Raw genomic sequence first — 20,412 nt, forward strand, 5'->3', positions numbered from 1 at the left:
TAACCCCAGATCCTCACATCAGGAAAACTATATATAAATTGGAATATTTTACAAATATTTATAAGTTAGAATATAATTAGAATATTTTACACTGCTTTCCTAATGACTTACATTATAATCCTAACAAGTCTCAATGCTAGTACATTGAATAATACCTTTAAAAATTTGTTGCAAAGGATGAGTTTTAAGCAGTACATAGGAGTGGCCACTGTCTCTTGAAAAAGCTAAGGGATTAACTAAACACCTGTTACATTTTACAGAATTTTCTCGTCTAAAGCTGAGTATTCTGTATGGACACTTGTTACACTCACTATATCACTTTTCAACTAAGATTTATACATGAATTCTAAAATATTTTAACTTCCAGATTCAATAGCAATTTGTACTTTACGTTTGATGCAATAATTTTACAGATTCTGAGACCCTTATATTTTCCTGAAAAGATAGATCTAATTGTACTTATGAGGTCAAGGCTTTTCCTTTTTTTTTTTTTAACCGGGGCCGATTTCTTGTGCTTAGGTTCTGCCAAAGACTCCTAATCAAAGGCAGGCATCTGTGTGCTTCCTTGTACGATTCTGTTTCCGTTAAGAACCCTTGTCAGTCCGTTTAGCAAGGATCACTCCTCCACCCCCAATCTGATCACTCTTCACATATGATCAGGTTCCTCATCTTCCACCATTCTCCAGGTGACGTCTCGTCACCTTGGCCTGTCTTCAGCAAGAATGCTTTTAGGTGGGTTTAGCCAAAATTCCCTGATGTTGCCTTGTAGTAATCCTCCATCCACCAGCCTTCACCTTGCTCCTTGGTTAAAATTCCCACTTGTCCATGATGTAGTTGCATTTTGGCCCAGTCTTCTGCTCCCGCTGCAAAATTCTATCACAGTGGTCCTATCCATCTGTACCTGTATCTCAATGGTCCTGAATAAAGTCGGCCTGGCCCAGCTCTATCAAAGTGTCATGAATAACTTTTTCTTTAATGAATACTCTATGTCCCGACGAAGTCAGATAAAATTCAGAGAACACTTATTAGAAACTACACATCAAATGCATGTTCCACCAAAGGGAGTTTTCAAACTGCATATACAGTCAAGTCTTTGTATGCATGGTATTTTTCATAAAGTCCCTTAATTTGTGATAAATCATTGTTATCGAAGTTCCCTAAAAAGTGCAACTTCTTCTTTTGGCAGAAAAAAATTTTTTTTGTTGTTGTTGTTTAGTAAAAGGGAATACCCCTTTCCTCCCGCCCCCAATCTTACGCCTTTTTAGGAATCCTTCCTGAGCATCTTGCTGGCCTGGAGCCTCATGCCCCCGCAAGGCCTGAGCACTGGACTAACACTTGGTAAGGATCTGGCTCTGGGGAGCGCTATGTTGAGTGACAAATGGATGAGGATGAAGGTTTTATTGAAGCATCTGAACCGCATTTAATTTTCCGTGTTGCTTTATTTGTTCCTTCTAAGCCCTGGGGATATTGAATTTTCCGGGCTCCGCTGGTGTCGTCGGTACTTCGGGGGGTTGGGTAATAAGAAACATAATCTGTTTTTCCCGTTAGGATTCCCGTTAGGATAATATCCTCGTTTTTTATTAAGGGCGGCTTACTACGAACCGTTTCACACACACTGTTTTCCTAGACCTCCTCGATGGGCCGATTTTGCCTCGGAGGAGCCCGGGCTCTGCTGCGGCGGCCTCTGCTGACCCCGCGGCGCCGCGACCGGCAGCCCGCCCCGGGCTGGCCCCGCGCGCCGCCGACTCGCCCACCCCCGCTCCAGCTCCGGTCCCGCGGCCTCAGCGGTCTGCACCGGCCACACCCCCCCGCCGCCCCCCCTGCACCCCCCGGCGCCCCCCCCGCAGCCCCCCGGCGCCCCGCCTGCACCCGCTCCCCCTGCACCCCCCGGCGCCCCCACTGCATCCCTCCAGCGCCCCCCCTGCACCCCCTTGCCGGCCCCCCCGTCACCTCCCCGCCGCCCCCCTGACCCCCCTGCACTCGCTCCCCTGCATCCCCCCGGCGCACCACCCCTGCACCTCCCTGCCGGTCCCCGTCACCTCCTCGCCGCCCCCCTGCACCCGCTCCCATTGCACCCCCCAGCGCCCTCCTGCCGACCCCCCGTCACCTCCTCGCCGCCCCCCTGCACCCGCTCCCACTGCACCCCCCGGCGCCCCCCTGCACCTCCCTGCCGCCCCCCTGCACCCGCTCCCATTGCACCCCTCGGCGCCCCTCCTGCCGACCCCCCGTCACCTCCTCGCCGTCCCCCTGCACCCGCTCCCACTGCACCCCCCGGCGCCCCCCTGCCGACCCCCCGTCACCTCCGCGCCGCCCCCTGCACCCCCAGCGCCCCCCTGCACCCGCTCCCACTGCACCCCCCCGGCGCCCCCCTGCCGACCCCCCGTCACCTCCTCGCCGCCCCCCTGCACCCGCTCCCACTGCACCCCCCGGCGCCCCCCTGCCGACCCCCCGTCACCTCCGCGCCGCCCCCTGCACCCCCAGCGCCCCCCTGCACCCGCTCCCACTGCACCCCCCCGGCGCCCCCCTGCCGACCCCCCGTCACCTCCGCGCAGCCCCCCCTGCACCCCCGCGGCGCCCCCCCCCCCCGCGCCGGCTCGCCGCGCCAGACAGCGGGTAACCGCCGCCTCCGCTGGGGCATCCCGGCTCCACCGGCCCAGCGCGCTCCAGACACCTGCCTCTCACTGGCCGCCGAAGCTGCCCCTCACCCCGCAGCCCCCTCGGCTATTGGCCCCGGGCCGGCCCTCGTCATCCTCGGCCTGGCCGCCAGTCCCGCCTCCGTCGCCGGGTCATTTAAGTTTATCACAAATAAATAAATAAAGGAGGAAATAGAAATGCGTAGAAAGTAAAAGCAGTCGGGAGGGGGGCTGCGGGGGGGGCGGAGGAAACAGGGGGGCGGGGCGGAGACAACCTAACCTGATCGTGTCGGTGCTGGCCAATCACGGCTCACTCCAATCCGGCCTGACGGGCGGCCTCGGCCAATCGCCTTCCAGCTCTCGGATCACTGAACGGCGAGACGCGACTGACCTCTCCGGAGTGGGCGAAGGGGCGGGCGGGGTTGGGGGGAGTGGGAAGACGGCCGGCCAATCGCCTGTCGACGATCGTCTGAGCGAAGTTTCCGCCCCCCAATGGGTGCTTGAGATAGCGGATTGGGCCTCTCCTAGTCCAATCCAAGGTGGTAGAGATGAGGAAAGAAGCCGACGGGGGCGGGGACTTGGGCGAGGAGGAGGAAGAGTGCATGTTGTTTATGGGCGGCACCCTCACGAGGGGCGTCCCGCTCTTATTGGCTCGCGGAAGCCAAGAGTGGCGTAGGAGCGAGCCAATAGGCGCAGAGGAGCGGGGGTGCGCGGCGTGAGGCGCCCAATGTGGGCCTTCTGCCGAAGAAGTAGGGGCGGGGGGAAGTTTAGGAGTTGAGGAAAGAAGATTAAAGAGCGCGAGGAGGTAACCCCCAAAACTCTAATTTGTTGTGGGGCGGGCGGGAGGGAGGGGTGTGCGCGCGCGAGGGGGCCGAGGCGTCCGCGAGGCCCTGGAGTGGGGGGCGACGGGACGGGCAAGGAGGGGACTGGGGTGGGGTTGGGGGGGGCGAGTCTGAGCGGCGGGTCCGCGGGCCGGCGGCGGCCGAGTGCGCGCGCACCTCCGCGCCCCCGCGCCGCGCCCCGCCCCCGCCCCTCCCCGCCCCCGCCCCCGCTCCCTCCCGGGCGCCCGTCCTCGCGCCGGGCGGCGGCTGCGGCCTCGCGCGACCCGGCGGGGGGCGGGGGGGGGGGGAAGGGGGGCGCGGGGGGGGCCGTCCCGCAGCTGGAAACGTGTCTTCTGCCTTCTTCTCTCTACTCCCCGCGCCTGGAGCTGCCGCTTCCAAGAAGAGGAGCCGAGGGGCACTAGCCGGGGCTCCGGAGCTGTAGAGGCGCCGGCTGCCCTCCCGCCCCCTCCCTCCTCGCCCTCCCCCGCGCCCCTCCCTACCCCCACCGCTCCCCCTCCCCCTCCCCCGCCCCGCCGGCCGCGGCTCTCGCGGTCTCTGGAGCGTCTTCGGAGAACTGGGGGGGACGGGGAGGGGCGGGGAGGGGCGGGGGTGCCCTGGCCCCGGGGCCGCGGGGCGCCCCTGCAGACGCCGCAGCTACCGGCCCCCGCCCGCCCTGGCTGTGCGACCCCGGAGGCGCGGGCCGGGGAAGGGACCGTTCGCCTTTCCTTCTCCCCCCCCCCCCCCCCCCGCCCCTTTGGGCCCCTCTGGAAACATGGGGAAAAAAAAAAAAAAATGTTGACGCTTTTCGATAGCTGAACGGTCGGAAGTTTTTTTTTTTTTTTTTGGAAAGTTTGAAAGAGGTGCAGCCTCCCGCCTTGTGGAGCGCGGTCCGGGCCGTGTGGCTCCCTCCCCGCAGCTGCTGCCCTTTGTGAGGATGCTCGAGAGGCAGGAGGCAGGGATCCTCTAAAAGTTCTATTGATAAACACACTTGCACAAACATATGCCAGGCGCACACATCAACTATAAACACGAGCGAACAACACAATATGGCGCGCAGCTCCCCCACCTAGCGCTGCACCCGCCGAGCCCGGCTGCACGGGGTCAGCCGCGGGGAGCCCCCGTCCGCGCCCCCCGGGAGCGGGGAGCAGTCGGGGCGCCCCAGCGGCCGAAGGGCAGGCTCCGGGGCAGCCCCGGCCTGAGCGGAGCCGACGCGCTGAGTCCCTGGAGACTTGGGAGCGTGGTGTTCACGGCTCCCGGCCCCCGAAAATAATGCAGGTGAGGCCAAAGGCGAGACTGCCTCGCTGCCTGGCCCAGGGTGAAGCCCCGGCTGCTCCAGCTCGCAGGGGCCGCTCCTCCCCACCCCCCACCCCCACCCCCCACCGCAGGCTCTCAAGTGGAGCTCTGGCCTAGGGGGACTGTCCTGACTTGTTGCTGTCGAGAAAGTCCTAAAAAAACAAAAACAAATACATGGTAAGGACGGTTCTGTAAATAAACGGCAGAGCTGGAAACATTAGGGGTAAGTGATAAGCAGTCCCATTTGCAAAGTCAGGTCGTGCACACGCTTTACTTTCTTACCTGTCGGCCCTAATCCCGAATGCCCTCTGCAGTGACCTGGGAATAGTTAACATATGCCCTCCACTGCCCCTCGTGTAAGTTTGACCGGCCCAGATTTCAGCTTTCCACGTAGGTATTTCTCTAGTTCTAGGAAAAAAAGAAGAAGAAGAAAGAAAAAATTTGCACTGACTTTTCACATCTTTGTTTGCTCTTCTCATTCTTCATCAGAAATGTATCAAAGTGGATATGCACAAGCAGTGCATGCTGATACCACTGTGCCCTCTCGAGAATTGTCTTCTCTCAAAAAAAAAAAAAAAAAAAAAAAGCTTTTGGAATTGCCCTTGAGGAATCTCTGACTTTACTACTCCCCCCGTTCAGGGCTCAAGGTTTTAATTCCTAAGATTGCGGTTGTGACTTACGTGGAGCTCAGTTTGGGAGGGCTTTAGGCTTAAGAACATGTGGTGCTCACGTAAACAGGTGAGAGGAAGAAGAAAAGTAAGTTTTTAGACATCTAGTAGCTGCTCGGGGAGTCCAGCAGTTGGGTATTTTTGGTTTTGTGATTTCAGATCTCACAGACCAGTGGAATACAGGCCTTTTGCATATGAAGATCAGGTGACAAGTTAACTGTCTACCAGCCTCCAAAGCAATACGCCCTTTCATGGTGAGGTCCCAATTTTAACAGACTAAAGAAAAAGGTTTATGATTAAAAAGTTGTCAAATTTTCTCCATTCTTGGGAAGAAATCTTTATGCTGATCTGTCTAGTTCGATTAAGATCCCAGTATTTAAAGGTTACTACTACAGCAAGAAGATAGAGAGATAGCTTATGTGCACACAGAGTAGCTACTGAAAGACAGTTTGAGTTTAGAGGAAAGAAAAACTTCTATGTGAAAGTTATAATTTGGGGGGGGGGTGTTTAGAACTACTAGATGTGAGGCCAGTTTACTACATGGCTAGTTCAGAAAGTTTTTGTGACCCACAGATACCCAACAAATCTTGCTGTCAAATTAATATGAATTTGCCTACTTGGCAAATTTTATTCCTTTTTTAGGAATAAAAACCTAAAGAAGAAGCCATTTTAAGTGAATTATTTTTATCTCAGTAGTGAAAATCTGAAGAGGGCTTTCTAACCAATCGGACTTCCCAGAAGAAAGGCTTGACTGAATAATTAGGTCAATTTAGAAGAGCAATAAAAGATACAACTAAGTTACTGTAAAGGATCTAGAATTTCTAAGTGAATTAGAAATTATTTCAAATATTTTAGATTGAGTGCCAAAGAGAGACTTCTTTAAAACATTTGCAATACAGAAGTGGAGCTTGATGGGCTCTGCTTTATTCTGTGAAATAATCATGCTTTTCTGAAATGGATGTTTAAATTCATGAAATTGTTCTAGACACTTGGGATGTAACAGTGAACAAGAGATAAAATAACCTGTCTTTGTGGAGTTTACATTCTAATGTCACATATAGTTTGCATACTTCAGATTGCTAGAAGAAAAGATTTTTGTATGAAATTTTAAAACCTAGCATTTTTTTTTTTTTTTTTTCATTTAGAGAGTACAATTTGAAAGAATTTACAGATGTTTGAGGGGCAGGGAGGTGTTTACTAAGTGCCAATGATAAGAAAGGAAGAGCTAACTTTATTTGTACCCTTTGTTGTTGTCATGAAACATTCACAATATATTTCAGTAGGTCTTTTTAACAGATAGAAGTTTTTTTTTTTTTTTTAAGCGTGCTTTTAATTTTAATAATTAATAATTATTAATTTTAATAATAATAATTAATTTTAATAATTTTATTATAATTTATTATAATTAAAATTATTAATTTTAATAATAATAATTAATTTTAATAATTTTAAGCGTGCTTTGAAATAAATAAAATGTTACTTTATGTTAAAAAAAAATCTGTGTCTTGGAATTTACTGTAAAATTCCGATGGAGCTTTTGTCTTGTTAGCAAATTGTGGCAAAACAGAAGCTAGACTACCTTAATTTTTCAGTAAGAATTTGTTTTAGGAGTATGTCTGAAAAATTAAGTGCCTAAATCTTTTTCGGTTGTGGTTTTATCAAGAGAAGATGGAAATTTGTTGTAATTAATTTATAGGTGACATTAAAGAGAGAAAAAGAGAGGCCTGCAAAAAAAAAATGCTTTGTTATTTAAACCTTTCTTTCAAACTACAAAAGCATTTGATTGGCACTTCTCTGATTTAATAGACCATTTGTAATGCAGGAGGAACATTACAGAAGATTTTAGCATTACTTTAATCATTTAGTCTGTAGGTGTAAAAATCTTAGGTTTCTAACAGAAGGAAACTTGGTGCTTGGTTAACAGAGTATATGATTTAATGCTGAGTTTGTTGCTTTAAGTAGTGGGTGTCTCACCTTTCCAAAACCTAGTTCATAGTTCTCAAATAACAAGTTCTGATTTTCGTTATTTTTCTCTGTCACAGTGAGTCGTATTTTGTTAGCCAAATCGGTGTTCAGTTCTTAAGTAGGATAACTTTTATTTTTTGACACACAATTCTCCCACCTCCAGTCCTCCCATCCCCTGCTGTGAAGGGCTTGAATTTCTATACCTACATTAGATCTCTATTTATGCTAATTTGTAGCATAATCACCTCTTCCACAAAGGGTACGTAATAATGCACTTCAGAGAACAGTCAAGGTTGCTTCTGGCTATTTGTATACAGACCCGCCAGCATCTGAAAGCTATAAATAGGAAGATCTAGGAGGAAAAGCAGGGACTATAACAATGGAATATACTGTCTTAGATGAAATCTTTTTTTTTTTAAACAGCAAAGTGGGAGAATGGTTGATAGAATGTTAAAAACTAAGAGTTTTTCCTAATTCTAATGGTTGATTAATATGTGTTTATGTGTACGTGAGTATATATTTTTATATGAACATTTTTGAATAAAGACATATTCCTGTATTGGATGAATAATTTCAGTCCTGCCTTGTGGTCCTTAACATGTTTCCAGGTGATTTTGCTTAACTCATTGTTACTTACCAAAACTTTGCTCCAAGCAACACAGAAGCATAAGCTAATTAAATATTTGTGAATTTTGTAATAATTTTGGATTAAAAGTTACTAGAAGTTTCTTTTTTTTTTTTTTGAAGCATGATTAGCAAGCAGCCCCCGTAATGAATGAAATCTAAAGTAAGAGTTCTTAGAACCCTGGATCCACATAAGACAGTTGAAAGTTTCAAAAAGAGGTATTCATAGGGCAAAAGACAAACCTTGATATCTGTCAAATTTTTATAGTAATAAAATAAAATGACTAATCTATTAATATTCATATTTTTAAGGTAAGTGTAAGTATGTGTACACTGCATTTTAAATAAAAATTTGGGGTGTTATTGGCTAGACACAGTCATTTCTTTGCCAGAGATACTAGGCTGTGTGAAGGCTAACCATCTGTCAAGTGATAGAGACAAAGAAAGGTTTAATACACTAGTCTAAAATTTCTACAAACTTGTTTTGAATTGTATTGTCATTTTGTTTTGGCCTTCGTACTCTGTGTGGAATATGCACTGGGTCAGTCACCCCACTTTGTTTTATGAGCAAACTCTTCAAGGTCTAGATAAGGTTATCATCGCAGCTGATGTGATCCAGAGGCATGATAAAATATGTTTTGATTTTGCTTTCATGTGATGATCAAAAAACTCGTAAGTGGGCCACCCACTAGCAGTTATACAAATGACTTCAAGCACACTTGTTTTCACCCACCCATTCTGAATTTTGGGTGTCTTAACTCCTTTGCTTTATATATTCAAGCCTTGTATTTCAAACCCATTCCTGAGCTGTTTGGGGGTGGGGGTGGGGGGGGAGTAGCAACAGGAATCCAGATTGCCTGTTTTAGGTACAATATGGTGTGATGTGAAATTGAAACAGCAGATTGGTGAGAAACTTTAGTTTCAAACAAATATAAACTAGTTTGTTTGGTGAAGTCATACACAAAACAGTAGTCTCTATTGACAGGGCAGTGTTTTTTTCCCCATACCTTGCACATCATGAGGTCACTGTGGTTCTTTGGGCCAGAGTCTATTGCCAAAGCATCTTATAGGAAAAAGAAGCCCTAATATTGCTGATTGTAATGATAGACTTAGATATAGCAGACCGAGGAATTATTTATAGCAGTGCTAATTATATCAATAAAAATAGCAATATTAATACTGCGAGTGTCAAAATCCATTCTTGACAGTACGAGGTAAACAGAACTATAGTCAAACAAAGCAGCCAGCCTGTTTCTACTGTCAGCTCATGAATATGCACTTCAGGAAAAATATACACAATTGGTTTACTGATTTAATCTCTTTTGCAATTACTTTTGATTTTTTAGAAGATGTTCTTTATTTCTAGTTCAGACAATATTAAAAAGATTCAGATTTTTAGTTTTGAAATTCTTGGTACCATTTTCTTACTGTCATTAGTAAGTTTCTAGAGGCTTATTTGTTCATGGTTAAGTACTTTATAATTAATTATCAGAAATTCATTTTATATGTATCCCCATTTTTGGAACACAGATTACCATTGCACAGGGAAATTGGAAGAACCTCTAAAAATTTACAAAACAAAACAATATAAAACAAAACCCACTACTACCATACATGCACACACAACCAATAAATCTCTGGCTTTTTTTAGACATTAAAAAATATCCGTTTCCATGGTTCTGATTTAAGGAAAAGCATAAATTTTCTTTGTAGTTTTCATTACTTCTCGTCAGTTTTTGCAATTTCATGTTATTTAAAACTTATTTTCCTAGTAATAGAAAATCATGTAAGTAGAAGTTATTCAATCCAAAGGTTTTCAACTTGAGAGGACAACATCTGATTTTTTAATCAGATCCTCATATGTTAAATTTAACTTTTATTGCACATTGTCAGAAATCTCAGATGTAGAATTAGGAGGGATTGCTGCCACTGGTTGTATCATTTTGGGCATGTCACATAACCTGAATTTCTACCTTCTTCATGTTCAGGGTCTTTTCCAGCTCTAATAATACAAGTATGTTTCTTTTGACACTTGGATCCTTATTTTAGCTTTAGGGAACATGACTGGAAGTGATAGGTAAGGTGCTGAGAAAGAGCATATGTAAAATATTTGATGTTACTTTTTTACTTTTAGTCCTTGATACAAGTTTCATTTTAGTGATACTTAAACTTTCAAATATAGCATATCTGGGACACCTGTGTGGCTTAGTGGTTGGGTGTCTGCCTTTGGCTCAGGGCATAATCCCCACGGACTGGGATCTAGTCCCGCATGGGGCTCCTTGTGGGGAGTCTGCTTCTTCCTCTGCCTATGTCTCTCATGAATAAATAAATAGAATCTTTAAAAACATATATATAATATACCTCTATAAGTATATATATCTAAAAATTAAGTACTTTTGTAGTTCGTAACTATAATAAACTTACTATTTTTTATAAATTTTTTACCAACTCATTTTCACTCATGAAGATATGTTGCTAATATAATTTATAAACGGGATTCTTTACATTTTATTCCACATAAGGTTGCTTAATTGGAAAAAGTGGATAACAACAGGATGAATTAACTCTGTCATTTTCTAATTCTATGAAGTATGTAGATACAGAAATAAATATATTTCTTCAAAGAAAAAAGGTAAACTAAACTGTTTTTTTATGCTTCTTTAAGCAAAAAATATACTCTGAGTAATCAGGAGCCATTATAATTTTTAACTACTGCACTTAATTTTTGATCCTACATTAACATTTGATCATACGTTATACCTATCCAGGGATAGATTTATATAGAAAGGATATAAGGGAGACACAGTTGACTCTTATTTGATGAAGAAAAGTAGAAAGAATCTGTGTTAGGGAAGACCTTGCAAATACTCTGTGGTCATATATAGAGACAAACAGCCATACACAATTCATATATACCACTTGTAGGTATTTAATGATAGCCTCAAAGTTTTTATTTAAAATTTCACTCTCAGTTTCTTTTTAATTGACTCACATTTCTTTTGTTGGTATGATTGGTAGTGAGAGCCTCAAAAACATCGCATACTTTACCTATTCATAAATGGAAACAGCAATCTGGAGAAAGTTATACAATCCCTGGATCCTTCCTCTTCCCTATACCCACCCATAGCTGTAGATGTTCTGGTACTAATTATAAACATTTTATAAATCTCTTCAGAGGCAGGATGTATGTAAACTACTCAATATAGTAGGTAATGCCAAGCTATTCTAGCCAACCAAATATCTAGCCTGTTGGGAGAAATGGCAAGAAAATTATTAGATCCACCATAGGGCACAAAAAGTGGTATGAGTGCCTCAATGCATGCAAACAGGGGAAAAAATTCTAAGGGATATTTAGAAGGGAAGCTGATTTTACAATATTACTTAACTGAAACCTAGCTCATATATTGGTGAATTAATGTAAACTCTATTCTAAAGGCACTACGCCAAAAAGACTAGCTAAATTATTGGTGGGAAACATAGTGAAAATGAAATAAAATTTATCTGTCCTTGTACTAAAACAATAGTAACAGTAACAACAGCAGCCAACATTGATTGAGTGCTTACTCTGTACCACCAGGCATTGGTTATATTTGCATTTTCCCCCATTAATTCCATAATCCTATGAGACATATACTTTTATTATGGCATTTTTGAAGATAAGCAAGCTGAGGCTCAGAAAAATTAAGTAACTTGCTCAAAGTCACACCGCTAGTATATAACAGCTGGGGATTCAAACTCAAGTTCAACTCTAGAGAATCTAAATTCTTAAATACCACCTCACTATGCCTCTCTATTCTGCGACCATTCTCACTCAGTGCTTACCCAGATTAGTAGTGGTATTTTTTTTTTTAATTTTATTTTTCAAAGAGACAGAGTGTGTGTGCGCACAAGCAGGGGGAGAGGCAGGCGGAGGGAGAAGCAGCAGGCTCCCCACTGAGAAAGGAGCCCTGGCGCAGGACTCGATCCCAGGACTCTGGGATCCTGACCTGAGCTGAAGGCCGATGCTCAACTGACTGAGCCACCCAGGTGCCCCAGTCCTGGTGACTTTATTTCAAGAAAAGCATAGTGGATTTGGAGAAGGGTTCAGAGAAGGGCGCAAGGTGAAAGAGCTACAAGTAGGAGGAATGGTTGCTACAGTAGAAACTAGTTTTAAAAGGTAACTCTCCAGCCTAAAATTACTAATGCTAAAAGGGAATTTATCTAAGGGTTTTACAGTGGATGGACTGGGTGGCTGCTGCTTGATTTGCTTCAGTGCCCAACAGTGGAGCTGGGTAACATGTTAAAGGAGGCCAAAGAAATCCTGAGTAGGTGCAGGTCAAAGGAAGCATTAGATACTGGAGTCCTGGAAAGGTAGAGCTCAAAAAGGAGAATTAAATCTAAGCAGATATTGAGTAACCGAGAGCTAGGGATGAAGAAGAACAGAAACAACATCTTCAAAAGTGAAATTCTACTTGACTTTGGAATGCCCTTATGTATATTGTTCGTCCCTTACGTTTGTTGTGGAAACCAACAGCTGGCTTAAATAGAGCCTCCCCCCACCCCCGCCCCCGCCCCTGAGTTTGGGATATACAGATTGCTATGTTTTTGGCACACACAAAAAAATGTGGTCATCAATAATAAGAATTAGGCAGTAAATTTCTGTCCATTACAAAGAAATGTAGCTTAGCACAGAGACCTATATGGTAAACCTGAGACTAGCTGCCATTTATTGAGGGTCTACCATGTGACACTCAGTTCTGAAGTCACTGTTTCCGGGGACACTTATTTGCTGCTTGCTGTACAGTTTTCAAATATAAGAAAACACCTGTTAGCTTTTCTAAGAACGTGAATGATGAAATAAGTCATACCATAATTTTATTTCATTTCATTATGTAATTTATTGATCTCCACCTTTCTGTAGTATTGGAGTTCTAAACCAGGCTCCACAAAGCTTAAGGTGGAAGAGAGTCTAGACTTCTCTTATATAACTGTAACTTTTCCTTAATTTGTCACTATACTGAAAGAAAGATTTAATTTTATTTGATAGGGTAAAAGCATTTATGTCAGGGTAATAGGCTCAAATGATCAGCTCAGGTAAAGTCAGCATACATGAGTTTGGATTATATTTAGGACAGTCAGCATGATTTAATGAAAAGGGAACTATAGCAACTTTTAAAGTGATTTTTTTGTTATTTCAAATAATCTTAAAGACATCCAATCAATTACAAACAGTTATATATGCCATGTATGTACTCATATCCTTTGTCTACTAGAGACTTCAGAAGTTTTTAAGAGATAATATTCGTTGTTGAGCTATATTATGTGAGTTGGATCATTGAACGGAGAGAAAGAATAATGAAAGTGCTATACTACTACTTATATGTCTTTACTGTTCTGTATGACAATATCTCTGGTCTTTTCTTCAGACTCTTTAGTGCCTGGGAAATATAGTGCAGTAATCATTTTGTATGTCCTAAATGGATACATCACTAAGCAAAATATACTGTGAAGATAGAAAGATAATATTCAGACACCTTTCCCCTTCAGATTCATTGTTATGGCTACTCTTGTTCTTGTTCTTTTGGCATCTTGTGGTACTTGGTCTTTTCAACAGCTATGTTGTTTGCATCTGACCTTCTTTTATGTATATATATATATATGAGAACTACCTTTGAAAACTCGTGTTCTCAATAACCTTTCTTGTTCTAGTAAAGGATTGAGAACAGGCAATACTATACTGAAATGGGTGATTTGAGCTGACAAAGAATATGGAAAAAAATGAACAGGATTCCAGTCTCTTCTGATTCAGATATTCTACATTATATTCTCAACATTTGTCATAAAGTGAATTCCCAAAGTGTATAAAAGCCAAAAATAAATGGTTGTTGCTTTTCTATGGTTTCATGTTATGCGTAATACCTCTGTTTCTATTATTTGTGTAATGATGAGTTTTATTATGCAAAAATGGGTACATCCAGCATAAAGTAAATTTCAGTTTCTTGTTTTATATGCAGTTTAACTCGACTCAAATTCTTTGATATTCATCACTCAGGAAAGGTAGCATTTAGAATTGTATTACACTGAACTGCGCTTCTTTAAGGGCAAGTACCATATTTTATGCATCTTTAAAGCCCTAGTGCTGAATATAGTACCTGGTACACTGGAGGGATTCAATGTTGATCGGGCTCTTTAGTAGCTGTCCTAGGAAGATTACTTGGATCCTTGCTTACCAGCCTATCCCACACCCTTATTTTCTGTTGACTGGTTAAATTTAGCATTGTTACAATTATTATTACCTATTTTAGGCCTTCTCTGTACTTTTCTAAGACCCAAACATTTTATACACGCTCATGTTTTTTCATTCTTTTAGATACTTAATGAAATTCTGTCATGGCACAAGTTTCAATATAAAATTATATTTACTGTGATTCAGAAAAGAAATATATCAGATATCACCCATCAATGGTAAAGCAAATCTACTACAATCAATTCAGGATATTGTGTTGAATAGAGTACACAGAATTACATTACCTAGTGATTCAAGGATGAAACCCAAATTTCATATCCTATATGATTCCTATCTGGGTAGTAGGACAAATAACCCACAGCATTTTTTTGCACTTAATAGATTGCAGTTGAGATTTTGAACATTTTATATGAGCTTCTTAATTCTTAAAAAATGTTCATAAAAGTTCATACAATTAAAAAGCAGGATGTTAGCTTATTTTACCTTATTATCTTAAGTTATTTAGAAGTCTAGTCCAGGGAACACTTTAATGTTAGCTCTTTTAGCTCTTCTAGAAAGCAAAAAGTGTTATTGGGCTGTGAACAATAAGGAGTGTAATGTCATGTAAACCACCATGCAGGTTGCATGTTTTTTTCCAATATAACACTGACATGATTTTTTATAAGACTTGCTAGTTGGATTTTGCGAAACTTACATGATTGGGCAAAGTCATAATTTGTCTCTCTACTACTGAAAACTGCAACACATGGATTTGAAGATGTTTCTAAAACAAAAGATAATTATGTCCTGAAATAATTAAAACTGGGATTACATTAAAGCTTACTTCAAGTGATTAATAGCTATAGTATATTTTGGGATCTGTATCTAAAAGCATAAAGAGAACACATTGTCATTTTTATGTATTTAGGAATATGCTTTTTGAAGAAAGTATTGATTCTCAAGAATCATTATAAAGTAGTTCCAAACACACCCTCTACCCACATACCTCTCTTCCTATAATATTTTTCAAATTAAGGATTCTAAAAACAAAGTGACCTGTGTAAGGCTATCTTCCCCTTCACTTCCAATTCCTCACTGCCTTTCTCAGTACAATTGCCATGACATCTCGGGCAGGGACACTGCTTTGAAACTGCTTTCATTTGGGCAAACAACTAGAGAACAGTCCTGGAGTTGAGAGTCAAAGATCAGAAAACAGTACACATTGAGAAGAGGGGTTGGGCTTCAGAGATGTGTGAATTACTGGGGGGAAAATAAGGGTATTTTTCATTTAAGTATCCAAGTCTCCCCCCACTGACTAATAAGCCAAAGTTCCTAAATGTGCTGGTTGAGTTTTCTCTGTCCCTAAGGTTGAAAAAAATAGGACAACAAAGATCTTCCTCCTCATGCCTTGGCAGGGAATGGATGACCCTCTACCTTTGCATTGCAAGAGTGATATTTTTGCCATTAAGGATACTACAACAACCAGAACAGAGCTTCAGTGAGCTATCCGTGAAAAATAACAATCCATAGGAAGATCAGGTAGGAAAATCAGAGTGCATACTCCATGCAATTAGTGCTTTTGCCAAAAATAAGTGCAACCTGAATTTAAGGTAGGAAAAAAGATCATTTAATGAAATTCAAATTCAGAACAAAAAAATTTCAGATACCAATAAAAAAACATATCTCAATTGAACAATTCAGTAGAAAGATTGAAGAACATGCTCACTGTTGAAACATGAATCAGTGAACTGAAAGACCAAGTCCAAGAAATATGTCAAAGCATAGAACAAAGGTAAAGCATGATGAAAATATTGAATAAAAAGATGAGTCTTTGAGGTCAGATCAGAATCAAAACGTGAATAATAGGAATTATGGAGGGAGAGGTAAGAATAGATGGAGGAGAGGTAAATAATAGAAGATAATTTCTCTGAGATTAAGAAAGATCAGAGTGTATGGATTGAAAGGGTTTACTGTTTTATGGTCTTGATTGAAAGAAAAGACACACATAGGCATATCCTGATAAAAGTTTTGAACTCTAATAATAAGTTGAACTATCTTATAAGCCCCCAATAGAAAGAACAACTTTCTATAAAAGGGAAAAATATCAAAGTACCATAGAACTTCTTATCTGCAACATAGCAAGTTAGAAGATAGTGAAGTGACATCTACAGACTACAAAAGAAAAATGACTACAATGTAAGAATCAACACTCTGAAAATTATCATTTGCTATGAACATGAAAGAAATACATTTAGGGATAATCAAGAACTCAGAACATATAATTACTATACCCCATCAGAGAAAATGCCTGAGAATAGATTATAAACAAACAACAAATGAACCAGAACAAAGACTTCAAGATGAAAAAGATGAAGAAGATGAAGAAGAAAGGAATATAGTGGTGAATAATAAGCATTTTAATGTTATTGCGTGTGTGTGTATAATTTCATTTAAGGCATAAAGATAGGGTACCTTACTGGGTCAGTTGATAGTACATGTGACTCTTGATCTTGGTGTCCTGAGTCCAAGCCCCATGTTGGGCATAGAGAAGAGATAAAGCTATATGACTAGTAATTATGTAATAAAATATAATTTCAGATTTTTGAAATAAGATCATATTTCTGTAGAGGAACTTTTTAAAGTACTACACTGTCTCAAGGAAACTTAGCTGGGGGCACCTGGATGGCTCAGTTTGTAGTAAAGCATTTTCCTTTGGATGAGGTCATGATCCAGGGTCCATGCTCAGTGGGGAGCCTGTATCTCCGTCTTCCACGGTCTCTCCTCCTGCTCCTGGTCTCTCTTTCTCAAATTAATAAATAAAACCCTTAAAGAGAATTTAGTTGATGGAGGGGATGGGCAAAAGAAAGTAAAAGAGGAAACTGAGTAGTGTAGATGAGAGACAGAAGGATGAGAAAAGGGAGGAAAGTGAATGTATCCTAAATATCTATTTAGGAGGAAAGGAAAAGGACAGAATCTCATGATGGGGGAAAAGTTTCTGTTCTGTTAGAGCAGAAAAGAGAGGAAAAAAGGGAATACAGTAGTGCACTATGTAGAACTTCAATATTAGCAAGGAGAAAATAGAATGCAGAGCCACTTGATCATGTAAAAAATGAAAAAGGTAACAAGGAAACAATAATGTAAAATAAGAAAATACAAGTAAGTAGAAGAGATAAAAATAGTCACATCAATTACTATGTTTATTGTAGATGGACAAAATACTCCCATTTAAAAAAATTTTTATTTATTCATGAGAGACACACAGAGAGAGGCAGAGACCTAGGCAGAGGAAGAAGCAGGCTCCTTGCAGGGAGTGCAATGTGGGACTTAATCCCATGACCTCAGGATCATGTCTTAAGCCAAAGGCAGAAGCCCAATCACTGAGCCACCCAGGTGCCCTCAAAATACTCTCATTAAAAGACAGATGTCAGATTGAGTTTAAAAACATAAACTACTCCAATTAAATTACAGGAATAACACCTATGACAACGTTAAAGAGAAAGGTTTGTAAAATGGGGGACATAAAAGACAGGAGGCCAATGCAAACAAAAGGAAAATAGAAAAAAAAAAAAGAATGGCAGCATTGATATCAAAAGGGATACTATACTGATAAAAGGCACATTTATGAAGAAAATAACCACATAAATCTCTATACAGGAAGTTTATAGTAAATAAGTACATAAAGCAAAAACTACTGGAAAGTTCCAGACAGTGCTGTTAAACACATACAAATAATGACTGAGAGAAATGGAATATAATTCATAAAAATAATATATATGTCAAATCTGATGTTCTTTTTTGAACATGTCTGTGTTTAAGTATAAAGAAAACATAAATTTTAGAAAGATTTTACAAGCACATGTTCTGATTATCAGCTTGTGTGAGTAGAATTTAATTTAAAAGGTAAAAAAAATGATTACTTGGAAATTAAAGAAGATAGTCCTACATAACCCTTGGATAAAGAGAAAGCACTTGAAAAACAATGAAAAGGAGAATTTTTATGTAAAAACCTATGGAGAATAGTAAAGGGGTTGTCAGGAAAGTTGAGAGCCTTATATAACTTCATTATTAAGAATGATAGAAAATAAAGAGCAATCTAACTTTAAGATATTAGAATAAAAAATTTAAGATAGAAGAAGTCAGAAGAAAAAGAGGAAGTGGGAATTAATTTTTAAAGATGAAATTAATGAAATGGAAAACAAAATATAATAAAATCTAAAAGCTGGCTCTTTGGAAAGACCAATACAAGAAGATGGAAAAGCAAAAAATAAAACAGACCCAGCAGTTCTGTGAAGTGGGAGATAATTGAAAGCATATGTTCACATAAAACTTGTGTTCATATAAAGCAAATGTTCATAACAGCATTATTTACAGTAGCCAAAAAGTAGAAGCAACTCAAATGTCCATCAATTGATGTATGTATGGATAAATAAAAATGTGATGTGTCCATACAGTAAGATTTAGCCATAAAAAGGAATGAAGTATTGATACGTGCTGCAACATGAATGAACTTTGAAAACTTTATGCTAAGTAGAAGAATCCAGAGACAAAAGGCCACATATTGCATGATTCCACTTACACGAAATGTCCAAAATAGGCAAATCCATAGCAATAGAAAGTAGATTAGTGGTTGCCAGGGCTTGGGGTAAGGCAGTTTGGGGAATGACTGCTTAATGGATATTGAATTTCCTTTTGTGGTGGTGAAATGTTCTGGAATCAGATAGTTGGTGATGTTTATACAACCTTGTGAATGTACTGAAAGCAGCCAAAACGTTTACATAGTTAAAATAGTGAAGTTTGTGTTATGTAAATTTTATCTCAATATAATAAAAGTTTCTGGAAAAGAGAATGATCTAAAATAGACACAATCAGAAATGAGAAAGTAGATAAAACTAGGAGATGAAAAGACTTTTTTTTTAACTTAAAATCTGAAAAGTATTTTAAAAGAAATCTAAATACAACTGTCTGGCAATAAATTTGAAACTTATGAGAAAATGGAACATATTTTATTCAGATGCAAATTATAGAATTGACCTAAGAAGAAGTAGAAAACATACCTATTAGCACAGAAGAGATTGGAAAGTTGACCAAATATAGTCACTTAAAGGAATAAATAATTTTGATGTAATTTAAATTATTCTAGGTCATTGAAAAATACTGAAACCTCTCCTAATTTTATTTAAAACCTAACTGATAAGTATTATACAGAAATAAATTATAGTTAAGTTGTGTGTGCGTGTGTGTGTGTTTTAAAGATTTTATATGAAAGAGAGAGCACAAATGGGGTGAGGAACAGAGGGAGAAGTGCTGGCAAAAAGCAAGAAAATTTGAAAAAGAAAGATGGGATGCTAGAACATGCTAGAATATATTACAAAGCCAGCTAACCAAAACAACATGGAAACAGCATAGGAATAAACAAATAGATCCATTGAACAGATTAGAGAATACTAAAACAGATGACAGTTTAGTTGGAAGATAATCATTTAATTAATGGGATTGGCATAACAGGTTATCTTTATGGAAAAGAGTGGAAGTATATTTCCATTTTGCACATTAAACTAAAATAAGATGAAACAAAAACTTGCCAAAAAATCTTGGAAACTATATAATTTTTTTTTTTTTAAGTAGGCTTCATACCCAGCATGTACTACTGTAAATAATGCTGTTTTTTTTTTTTTTTTTTTTTTTTTTTTGTTAGTAATGCTGTTATGAACATTTTCATTGCTTGAACTTAGGACTCTGAGATCAAGACTTGAGTTGAGATCAAGAGCCAGATGCTTAACCAACTGAGCACCCCTAAAATCTTAACAAGAGTGAAAACTAAGAAAGTTTAAGAGTTAACAAGTTAACTACATAAAAAAAAAAAAAACCCTTTTATATGAAAATAATAGAAATCATTAGGAAAATAGAGATTTGGAAAAGTATTTGTAATGCATGTTAACATGAAGGGTTAAAATCCAAGATCTCTTTGATATTGCTGAGAAAAAAGTTATGAAACAATCCAATTTAAAAAGAAAAGACAAATAAGAAAAGACAATTCACAGAAAAGCAAATTCTGTTGGTTAACATTTGAGATGATGCTCAATTTCACTAGGAATTGGAGAAATTTGGGGCATCTCGGGTGGTTCAGCAGTTTAGCGCCGCCTTCAGCCCAGGGGGTGATCCTGGGGACCTGGGATCCTGGGGACCTGGGATGGAGTGCCATG

The 20,412-nt window shown here is 40.7% G+C and overlaps 1 protein-coding gene and 1 long non-coding RNA gene across 17 annotated transcripts in view; one reads left to right on the top strand and one right to left on the bottom strand.

Annotated features, from left to right (window-relative positions):
• LOC144305630 (uncharacterized) overlaps positions 1-3,381 on the bottom strand; it is a 36,766-nt gene extending 33,385 nt beyond the window's left edge. Inside the window, exon 1 of the long non-coding RNA XR_013372654.1 lies at positions 2,914-3,381. This is a non-coding gene — a long non-coding RNA (uncharacterized LOC144305630). The remainder of the gene's footprint in view (positions 1-2,913) is intronic.
• Positions 3,324-20,412, top strand: part of ZBTB20 (zinc finger and BTB domain containing 20) — a 781,647-nt gene continuing 764,558 nt past the window's right edge. For 12 of the 16 annotated variants that reach the window (XM_077884681.1, XM_077884673.1, XM_077884670.1 and 9 more), the window contains exons 1-2: positions 3,324-3,438; positions 5,575-5,669. The gene's annotated coding sequence lies outside the window, so the exon portion shown is untranslated. Of the gene's footprint in view, positions 3,439-4,244; positions 5,670-20,412 lie in introns of those variants that run through there. The other 4 variants (XM_077884693.1, XM_077884695.1, XM_077884682.1 and 1 more) reach the window with 3 other exon arrangements.

This window comes from Canis aureus, chromosome 35 (genome assembly GCF_053574225.1).
Source record: "Canis aureus isolate CA01 chromosome 35, VMU_Caureus_v.1.0, whole genome shotgun sequence".
In the NCBI taxonomy this organism is placed as follows: Eukaryota; Metazoa; Chordata; class Mammalia; order Carnivora; family Canidae; genus Canis; species Canis aureus.